The 11,508-nt window shown below is 39.1% G+C and overlaps 1 protein-coding gene across 6 annotated transcripts in view; it reads left to right on the top strand.

The window, feature by feature from the left end:
• Pcdh15 (protocadherin related 15) overlaps positions 1-11,508 on the top strand; it is an 827,095-nt gene that overhangs the window by 256,708 nt on the left and 558,879 nt on the right. The gene's annotated exons all lie outside the window — the stretch shown is intronic.

The raw sequence follows: 11,508 nt of genomic DNA, 5'->3' as shown, positions 1-11,508 counted from the left end.
ACACAAGAGCTTCCTATTTATACACAAGTGTCTGCGCTCTCATGAAGCACTCGGTAAGGATCACATTATAGCTGTGGCTGTTCAGGAGCTATTTGAAAAGGCCCCCTGGGCATGCTCCTTACAGAACCCATCGCCACTATTAAATAACTCATCTGGAAGATTTGAGACCATTAATGTTCCTCAGTTAACACTTTTTTTTCTTTCAGTTTTTGATTTTCTTTCTAATCCTCTGCATCACCGTGTGATTGTAGTCGATTCCAATCCTTATTTTCAATTTCAAAATTCATTCCAAGATTAAAAGTATCTCTCTCTTTTCTGAGAAGTGGCAGTGAGTTTTCTCTCACTCGTCATGTGTCAAATCTTTAATTTGGCACCTGTTTGGTTTCCCGCCGCCATTGCTCCCAGCATCCTCTCTGCTATGTGGATATATCCCATTGGAGGTATGTCAACTTCCTGTGGAGAGGCTACAGCAGGAGCCTCCCTATGCAGGCTCCTGAAAGCACTCTTAACTGTTGAATTCTATTAAAGGACAAAAGTGATCCTTAAGCCTTTGAGTGGATGTCTTGGGAGTATGAGGAGAAAAAGCAATCTCCTTGCTTCATGCTCAGAAGAGGGAGACTGGTTCTTCCATTTACCTGATATCAAACAGGTAATTTACAAAGATCCCACTTGCCATACTCGCCCCCTAGGATGGAGCCATGTATATTTCATACTTGTTAAAAAGAAAGAAAAGAAGAAAGGCGGGAGGAAGGGGGAGAGGGGGATGAAGAGACAGAGGGGGAAAGGACTGAAAGGAAAAGAAATGTGCTTTCTGTTTAGTTCCAGTGGTTGATATCCTTGTTTCTTCTTGTCGTTTGGTTTTGATTGGTTGGTTGGTTGTTTCAAGAACAAAATGCGATTTTGTAATGCTTGGATAGTTTTGCCCTTTAAGAAAAAAATCAAATACGTTTGAAGATCATAAAAATAATGAACAGGGGCTGGAGAGATGGCTCAGGGGTTAAGAGCACCCGACTGCTCTTCCAGAGGTCCTGAGTTCAAATCCCAGCAACCACATGGTGGCTCACAACCATCTGTAATGGGATCTGATGCCCTCTTCTGGTGTGTCTGAAGACAGCTGTAGTGTATTTATATAAAAATAAATAAATTTAAAAAAAATAATGAACAGGTTTTAGAGAGTAATTAAAGTCATGTATAACACGTTAAATCCGAAACAGCATGCGTTTATGTTGCAGTAAATATTTTAAAAAATGGTGGACCCTAGCCCTGATTTTACCGGGTGGCTGGAGCCAGAGTGTTTGTGGCTAGCAGAGGGCCATTGGGAGAGCTACTAATCTGAGATAAATTATGGTTAGTTCCATATGGCCCACTGATGCTGGAACTAACACTAGGGATGAGCGTGGGATGGTACCACGCTGGAATGGCTCACGGACCACCTGGGCCTGAGAGTACTTGAGGGCTACATGGAGCTGCTGAGGTAAAGATACCCTGCAATGCCATGTGGCCTTACAGGTGCCAACACTAACCAGGATAAAAAGTTCCACCATTTTTTAATATTTACCATAACAGGTTTACATAGGTTTGACTTAAGTTCATTTACTGACCTTGTCAGTTAAAAAGCATTCATAATATTTTCTTGGAAAAGGAAAGCGTGATTAAGTTGGAAAATGTCCTGAAATGATCTGGTATAAAGATATCTGAAATAATAGTATTTCAGACTATTTCTGAAACCTGACAGGTGATTTTTAAATGAGAAAGTAGGGGCCCAGTGAGATATCTCCGCTGCTAACAAGATTGTCATCAAGCTTGATGATCTGAGTGTCATCCCCCAAGGAACCAACTACTACAAGTTGCCATCTGACCTCTGGCCTCCACATATGGACCATTGTGCCTCTCCATCTCTCTTTTCCTCTCTCTTCTCTTCCCTCTCTTTCATACCCCCACCCCCCCCCCCAATAAAAATATTTTTGAGCAGGAAGTAGGAACATGAAGAATGCAGCTAGGGAGATGTCTATCTTCAGGTCTACATCAGTTGAGGTCAGTTACTACTTTTCTTTCATTTATAGATATAACCTTTCCTTTAATCCTATCATCTGTTTCTGGTAAAGGCATCATGGTTAGGGATTGACTTCTCCATGATCGCAACTATATAATTAGGATCGCAACTATATAATCTTGAAGGTGGCGTGTGTGTGTGTGTGTGTGCGTGCATGTGTGTGTTTCTATATCTTCATACAAGGCAGTTATTTGACAAGAGAACGAGAGATCCTTAAGTGAGGAATTACCTCAATGAGATTGCCAATAAAGAAGACTGGGGGCATTATTTTCATGATTACTAATTGATGGGGGAGGGCCTAGCTCACTCTGGAGGGCACTGTTCCTAAGCAGGTAGCCCTGTGTTATATGAGAAAGTGGGCTGAACAAGCCACAAGGAAGGAGTAAGCCAAGCAGCATTTCTCCATGGCCTCTGCCTCAGTTCCTACCTTTTGTGTCCTTCCTTGAATTCCTGTCCTGACTTCCCACCTTGATGAAGTATGATCTAGAGTCCGAAGCTGAAAGTAACCATTTCTTCCCCAAGTTGGTTTTCCTCTGTGTTCTATCATAGCAATAGAAACCTAAGAGAATGAGCATTTTAAAGTGGTTGATTTCTTGCTCATACAGAAATTGATAGAAGGCTTGAGGACCCCTGCACTTTACTTCCCACCTAGGGATTCAATTTAGAAACAAATTTTCAAAAAGGGAGAAAGCTATCAGGAGGAAGAGTGACTCAAGAAATCTTCACAAAACCAAATCTGTAAATTCCTGCAAATGAAAACCCTCAGCTAAAACGTATCATTTGCTTTATTCCATTAAGAAAAGCTCACGGGCTGGAGAGATGGCTCAGTGGTTAAGAGCACCCGACTGCTCTTCCAGAGGTCCTGAGTTCAATTCCCAGCAACCACATGGTGGCTCATAACCATCTGTAAAGAGATCCAATTCCCTCTTCTGGTGTGTCTGAAGACAGCTACAGTGTACTTATATATAATAAATGAATAAATAAATTTAAAAAAAAAAGAAAAAAAGAAAAGCTCACTGTTCAAAAAACCCATGCAGGTTAACTTGTTCTGTAGCCATAATAATTGCCAAATTCACTTCACTCTGCACTGGTCCTATGGGCATAACCTCTTCATGTAGCTATACTACAATCCCACCTTCTTGCTGCCTCTATTTGGAGTTGGTCATTATTTTTAACTACAGCTCTCATGGATGTTCATTCCTTTGCAACAGTCTCTCACACACTGAAATCTAGAAGAGGGATGAATGCCAAGGATCCAGTATCCCTCCGTTCTGATTGACCTACGTGTCAGGGTTGTATTAATTTGCCCATCTACCTACCTTGACACTAAGCCATGCACCATTTTGGTTTTGCTCACATATGAAGGTCTCCTGTTCCTCTGGATGAAGAATCAGAACTATCAGAATATTCATCACTCTGGGATTTTGATTGTCTAATCTGTGAAGTGGTTAAAGCCATCACTTTTACTGGGAACTTCAAGAAGTACTTTTAGAAAAGTAATAACCTTGTGTTTATGCCTTTGTTAGAAATAATGACCGTAGAGTATAGGCAGAATTGTCACACCCACTGAACACTCGTGATTCTAGGAGGATGAGTACCTGGCAGTTTAGACAAGTTTGAGAGAAGATAAGAGCTTTCGCTTTGTGTATTCTGAAAAGAATGCTGTGATAGTGGTAGCAAAGCCCTCTTATTCATCATCTTTGGTTATATAAGACCTAGCGTCCTGATTTGGCTAATGTACCAAACTCCCGGATGTAAATGCCGTTTTAATTTCCTCAGATGAAGTGATGAGAAGAGAACCATGACTAAGCTGTGTAAATGCACAGCTTAGGCCTAGCCCAGAATGTTTGTTTCCTCTTTGTTCTAATTATTCCTAGGCCTAGGCCTGGAAGCTTCTAGCCTCCACAGAATCTAATTTTCCAAGATGACTGATTCAATCCTGCTTCTTTAGACTTCGGACTAAATTGCTCTGCCTGGCCTTTTATTAACTTCAGCAATATGTTCTAATCTTCTGGTTCCTTCTCATTCTCTGACTCATTCCATCTTTGACTGTTTCTAGCTTGTTCTTTCTGTGTCTAGTCTCTATAAAACTGTCCTGATAAAACACCCACCACCCACCACCCACCACCCACCACCCACTACCATTCTGTCTGCCTGTCTATCTATCTATCTCTCTATCTTTCTCTATCTATCTATCATCTATCTATCTATCTATCTATCTATCTATCTATCTATCTATCTATCTATCTATCTATCTATCTATCTATTTCTCTATCTCTCCTTAAGTAGTCTCTCTTCCTCTGCTGTTCTTGTGCATATCCTGTCTCTGACTCATTTCTCTTATTCATCACGTTGTCTGCCCCTCAACTAGGCATCACTTTTTAACCATTGCAGCTTCCTTTAACAAAGCAACCTTACCTTCACTGTTAAGGATTAAAGGTGTGTAGTAAGGGTGTGTCTGTCTTCCACCAGAGCATGCTGTAATCCAGGACTTGTCTGCATTCCAGCCAGATCATATCTTTGGATGTGATCTCTTCTCAGAGAGTCCATGTTCCTGGATTAAAATTCCCATACACCCAGAGTTCATGCTCTACTGCGGCCCGTTGTTATGCAATACTCATTTTTAGATGGATACAAGTCTGTGCTGCTACTAATTGTCTTCTAATCACAGGTCATTTTTTTTTCTTAATTGGTCTACTGGACAAACATTCCAAACTTAGCTCAGTGTCACCAGTAAGGTTTTAATTAGGCAATTAATTTAAAATTTGTTCTTATTCATAATTAGCAAATCAGTTCTCATGCTGTCTCTCCCTAATCTTCCTTTTTCCAGCCCCTCCTCACTTTCTCCTACTTTCCTCTCCTTTCCTGAGGAGTGAAGCCTAGGACCTAAAGGCATCAAGAACATATATTCTTCCTCTGAACTCTATCACCAAACCTTAGAAGTGATTTCATGAATGCCTGTTATTCGCTAGTCTCATGGCCATTGCCCTCTGAGTTTCAGAGTCAGAGATTCCTATGTGCACTTAAACCAATTGAATTATACACAAAAATTAAAAAAAACCCATGAAAGGTTTTTGGAAAGAGAATAATGTTGGTCCTACAAGCTTTGAGAGCTAATATAACAGATTAAATTACAAATATTAATAGCAATATGGTGCTATTAGCCCCCAAGTTATAAGGAAATGGTTATTATATGCTTAAATTATTCAATGGTATTTTTAATTCTTTCAGTTAGTGACAAGTAGAGGACTCTTCTTTTCCTTTTTCTCAGGAAGAGACAAATGTTAGTGTGAACCTACATGCTAAAGAGGCAAGAATAGTGGAAGTGTGGAGATGTGGAGACAGTAAATTTACCACAAAATGCATGGTTTAAAAGCATTTTCTTCAAGCTTTATTTCTTGTAGAAAGAGTATCATTAAATTTTCACTTACAAAGTGAGTTTTTTCACCTGTAGAGTGAATTCCGTTTATATTATAAATCCAGAGGAATTCTGGCAATTTCTGAGTATCACAGATAATCCATAAACTACAGCACTGGCTGTAGTAAATGAGCTATTTGTGTAATAACATATATATGTATGCATTTATATTTCAACCACAAATAAAATCCAGTTGCATTAGGATTTCTCCCAAACCAGATCTGTAACACTACCAGGGAACTAATAAAATAAGGAGTTATCTGTGCCTAGCTTCAGGGTAGAATTTAATTAGGCTCATTCAAACAATCAACAATGATTGAATTAAAAGATATGTTAGAAATCTTGTGATATGAAAAATGGAGGTCCCTATTAATACGGAAGAAACCTCTCTTAGAAATTTTAATAACAGATTAAGGTATAGTTTCTTTTCATAGGGTATTATCAACCAAAATTCAAAGGTTCTTGTCCCTGTTTTTCTTTCTGTCTCTCTGTGTCACCATCTCTGTCTGTCCATCTGTCTGTGTGTATGTGTTCTCTCTGCCTCTTTCTGTGTCCCAGTGTGTGTGTGTGGCAGGGGAAGGTGTCTGCCTCAGGTAGAGCATACTGTACTAATTTTGTGAGCCTGGAATTCAGCACGACACACATGATAACTCTGCATTCATATTGCATCTGTTATTTCTATTTTGCCTCTAGACTTGATGGTGATCCGAAACAACACAATATGTTACCATTTAATTTTATAATATGCAATTTGCACAGCATTTTCTTTTCTTCCATATCCTTCCCCACCCATGCATCCATGCAAAAGCAGCTATAAATAATGGGACTGATAGATAAGTCTGTTGAACACTTGGGGGGAGAGGAATTATGATCCCACAAAGGAGGAATGAAGACTTCCATCATTACAATATAGGAAGTTTGTTTGGTCCCACAGAAATGGATGGGATGTAAGGAGAGAATATGGAGTGAGAACACTAATGATTGTAAGTCCTCTGCTTGAAAAAGTCAAATAGTTTTATGTTGAATATGGTCTTTGCATCCCTTTTTTTATAGTAGAAATTAATTTTCTTTGGAAGATTTGTCTTACGGAAACAAGATAGATTATTGTGTTTTAGACTTGCCTAGTGTGCACTGTAAACATTTTTTCTTTTCTTGAAAACCTGGGCTGTAAATAACTAAAGCATGAGCAGATTGAATTTGGCTAGAATCCCTTTTAGGGCATTTAGTTTTTGAGACTTGCATTGTTCTTGATTTCAACGTAGTTTAAAGACATGTTTCAATTGCTTTTTTCTCTATAAATGTTATAGTATAGAAAATTTTATTTTCATTCTAAATATTCAGACCTACAGGTGACTCCATATAAGGTTTCTCATCAAAATCTGAAGGTGGGTATTTTTTAAGTATGTGTGGCTTGGGTCTAGTAGTATACAGTAGTTAAGAAATGACCATTACCTGAAGGTCTATGAAAGTCCTGGAAATACAATGAGTTTGAATAGATATTCAGACCCTTTTAACTTGACTACCTCCAAGGTACATTATAGCAATAAAAATACTGAAATCTAAGAAAATGAGCTGTGATAATCCTAAACTAATTTCAAGTGTTAAGGAAGAGATAAAGAAGTGTGTGATCTCCATGTCTTTCTTGTTTTTCTGTTCTATTGATTCACCATGAGAGCTCTAGAAGCATTTTCTCTTCAGTTGGCTTCACATTCTCAGACATAGTGTGTCTGGTGTCTACAGTCATTTGTCTCAAAGAACTTGAAGTTTAGCACTGGGTACACATTTGCTTGGCATTGATTCCAATACAATATAATGAGGGCTTTTGAAAGGACAGTTTGAAAAGAGCACCCAGCTCCTGAGTAACCCCAAGAAGCTACACGAGCAAAGTGATTCCTCAGGTTAGAACTAAAGGCTGTTAAAGAATAAGTTATTTAAAAACAATAGAAATATGAATATGAGGCTGTCTTCATTAGGGTTTTATGACTGTCAAGAGATACCATGACCAAGGAAAGGTATTAATTTTAAGGCAAGCATTTAATTGGGGCTACCTTACAGGTTCAAAGGTTCAGTCCATTATCATCAGGGCAGGAAGCATGGCAGCGTCCAGGCAGACATGGTGCTGGAGAAGGAGCTAAGAATTCCACATCTTGCTGTAGGCAGCAGAAGGGAAAGTGGATTCTACTCTGGGCAGAGCTTGATCATAATGTGAGACTTCAAAGCCCTCCTCTACATTGACTCACTTCCTCCAACAAGGCTATGCCTCCTAACAATGCCACTCCTTATGGGCCAAGAATTCACACACATGAGTCTATGGGGGTCAAGCCCATTCAAACCACCACAGAGGGAGAGGAAAGGCAGCAGGTGTTTTGAAAGTATTATTGGGCAGTCAGCCTTCTCTATCTATATATTGAACTCTACAAGTTCAACTAGTAGACTAAACATGTTTTTAAAGTTATGTCATCAGTGAACTTACTATATCATCCCCTAGCCAACATGGTGTGCAAACTATCATGTAGCATTAACATTTTATAGATATAACCCAGGGGTGACCTAAAGTGTGCAGGAGTATGAGTATATGTTATATGCAAAACACTATGTCATTTTATACTCAAATCTTGGGCATCTTTTGAATCCTTGGAACCAATTTTCTGATACTGAAGGGTCACTGTATTTTCCTGCACACACCCCAAACGATAAAGCTCCTGGAACTGGTTAGAAATCAGCTGTGAGGAGCTTCATTCATTGTGAAAATTATGAAGACCTCATAAAGAGCTCGTCGAAGCTATGATAAGAATCCTGTTTGAGAGCTGGGAGACTCACAAACATCCCGGAGAAGAGATTAAATGAGACAGTCAGGAAACTAGGAAGCCAATTAGACACTGGTAAAGAAATTAGCATCTCTCTTTAACCCAGAAGCTATCTCTAATTGATAACCACATATAAAAAAAGAAATCAGGGTTCTCCAACAACATTTCATTGAGTATACAAACCACACTTAAGGACAGTCCCCGATGTCTAGAAATAGAGGATCAACAAAAATAGAACTCCACAGAATTTTTGGAGGTTCTTGGTCTCATAATATAAGGGTTCTTTTTTAAATCCTTCCATGTCTCCTGCATATAAATTATAGTGTCTGATTTTATGGAATTTCCTTGTGTTCAAAAATATGTGTCTTTATATCTCTGTGCTCCTTGTGTTTTTTCCTTTGGCTTTTTTTCTTCTGTTTGTTTTGTCCTATTCTAGTTTGATCATTTTTGATTTATCTTGTTCTATTATTTCTTAGATACCTATTTGTCTTCTAATGAGAGAGAGTAAGAAAACATGTGAATTTGGGTGAGAAAAGAATCTGGGAGGAGCTGGGAGAGGGAAAAACATAATTGGAATGTACTGTATGAAAAGTATCTAGTTTAGAAGAACCATGAATTTGATGAATCACTATTAGGGATATGAAAAAGTATGGAACTTCAATACATAGTTAAGAATTAATGATAGACTGGAAATGGAAGAGAACAGAGCTTATAGAGGTGACATAGATTTGACACCATTATGAGATATTCAAATGAAGGGTCCCATGGCATCTATGGCCTTGATGAAGAGAAAGACAGATGCCAGTACTTGGCTCTGTTTTTTCCTTTACATTTGGTATTATACCTCTGCCCATGGATAATGTTGCCCACACTTTTTTTCTTTCTTTTATTGGATATTTTTTAACTTAGATTTCAAATGTTACCTCCTTTCCTGGTTTCCCCTCCAGAACCCTGCTATCTCCCCCTGCTTCTATGAGGGTTCTCACCCACTCACCCACCCACCTACTCCCTCCCTCCCACCTCTCTACTCTGACATTCCCCTATACTGGGGCATCGAGCCTTCACAGAACCAAGGGCCTCTCCTCCTATTGATGCCCGACAAGGCCATCCTCTACTAATATGCCTCTGGAGCCATAGGTCCAACCCTGTGTACTCTTGGGATGGTGGTATAGTCCCTGGAAACTCTGGGGAGTCTGGTTGGTTGAGGTTGTTTTTCGTCTCATGGGGTTTCAAACTCCTTCAGCTCCTTCAGTCCTTTCTCTAACTCCTCCATTGCAGATCCCATTCTCAGTTCAATGGTTGGCTGCGAGCATCCACATCTGTGTTGCCCACATTTAAAATGAGTCTTTGCACCTCAGCTGACCCAAGCTGTAATCACCCTCACAGTGATGCCAAGAGATTTTTAACTGGGGTGATCAGAGTCCCTGCCATTTTGACATTCTTAATTATCTAAGGACAGTTGGTTACATACATTATGGAATAGGGTGCCTCATATGTGAAATCTGGGCCAGGTATTTAAGTGTTTTATTACCAGCTACAGAAGATAGCTTACTCATAGTGCCTTGAGTAAACCAAAAGAAAAAAGTATAATATGCCATGAGAGAAGTTGTGAAAACACTTAATACCTACCCTGTGGGTGTCCTGCATGGACCACTACTATGTCCATATGAGTTACTGTCTGGCTTTGAGGAGACTTATGTAGACTTCATATTCATCTGGGTTCGTGTGAGATCATCATACTCAGTAAGAACTCTCCAATGGCATTCTCTAAAGATGGCAGAGTCACCTTTACCTATATCTGTGTCTCATTAAAAGTCTCTACTGCTTTGAGGCCATGCAGAAATGATAAATGACTTATATTGATTATTTTTAATTTTCCCAGTTGAGTTACAGTGTCTCTATTTGAGGAAGGGGGATAAGAGGAATACCCTTCAGATAAAACAGTAAAGTAGCTTGTGCTTCTAATTGATCTGGTGGTTGAAATTCTCTACAGTGACGGGTTAAAAGAATGTGAACGAAGGAAAGGAGGAGTCCTAACCATTTTCCTAGTTCCGTTTTATACAAAATTTTTACACATGTTACGACCTCAAAAGGTTATAATTGTTATTGGTATTTTATACATAAAGATACTGAGGCTTCACTCAAGAATAAATTGATGGAATATACTGGTTGAAAACAAAAGTGGTGGAGCTACAATGTAAACTTGGATAACCAGTCACGCCTTTAAGTGAAGTAGAGTTTGCAATTAGAAGAAATGAAATCAGGAAGCTGAGGCATGGGGATCACAATGATAAAGGACCAGCTTTGGCAAGAGCTATGCCACATACACTTGAGAGCACTGGATGATCTTCCAGAGAACCTGAGTTTGTTTTCCGGCAGCTAGCAGCACATAAGTCTAGTTTCAGGGAATCAGATGCTCTTTCCTGATCTCCAAAGGCACTCCATGAACTTGGTGCACAGACTTGTATATAGGAAGAATATCCATGAACATTGAAGGAAAATAAATAAATAAATCTTTTGAAAAATTAACAAAATTATAGAAGGGCTGGAGATCTATCTGAATGGTAGGGTACTTAGTACATTCTTAACATACTGAGGCCATTGATTCAGTCCCACATACATACATACATAAATACATACATACATACATACATACATACATACATGATGTAAATTATAATTATATAATTGAATAATTACTTCCATATAGTACAAAACCATCAGCATTCTTGTCGAAATAGTAAACCAATAGAATAAACACATAAGAGCCAATTTAATTCTGAAGAACAGCTTCAATATACGTGAGGAAATTCACACATGAAAGGTTTCTGGGAGGGGGGTTATGTGCATTGGTGTTTTGAATGCATATGTCTGTACGAGGGTGTTGGACCCCCTTGAACAGGAGTTACAGACAGTTGTGAACTGCCATGTAGGTGCTGGAAATTCAACCCAGGCTCTCTGGAAGAGCAGTCACTTCACTTAACTTCGGAGCCCTCTCTCTACCCCCTTATGTAAGATTTTGTTGTTGTTGTTGCTGTTTTGGTTTAGTTTGGTTTTTAATATATCAAAATAAATTAGGAGGGTTTATCTGGTTGTTTGTTTGTTTGGTTGGTTGGTTGGTTGTTCAGTTGGTTTTTTGTTTGTTTGGCTGTTTATTTGTTTGTTTGTTTGGTTGGTTGGTTGATTGGTTTCTGAGACAGGGTCTCACCTAATTCCCAAGACTGGACTAG

This window comes from Rattus norvegicus, chromosome 20 (genome assembly GCF_021556685.1).
Source record: "Rattus norvegicus strain SHRSP/BbbUtx chromosome 20, alternate assembly SHRSP_T2T, whole genome shotgun sequence".
Classification (NCBI taxonomy): domain Eukaryota; kingdom Metazoa; phylum Chordata; class Mammalia; order Rodentia; family Muridae; genus Rattus; species Rattus norvegicus.
This window is presented reverse-complemented; position numbering and strand designations above follow the sequence as displayed.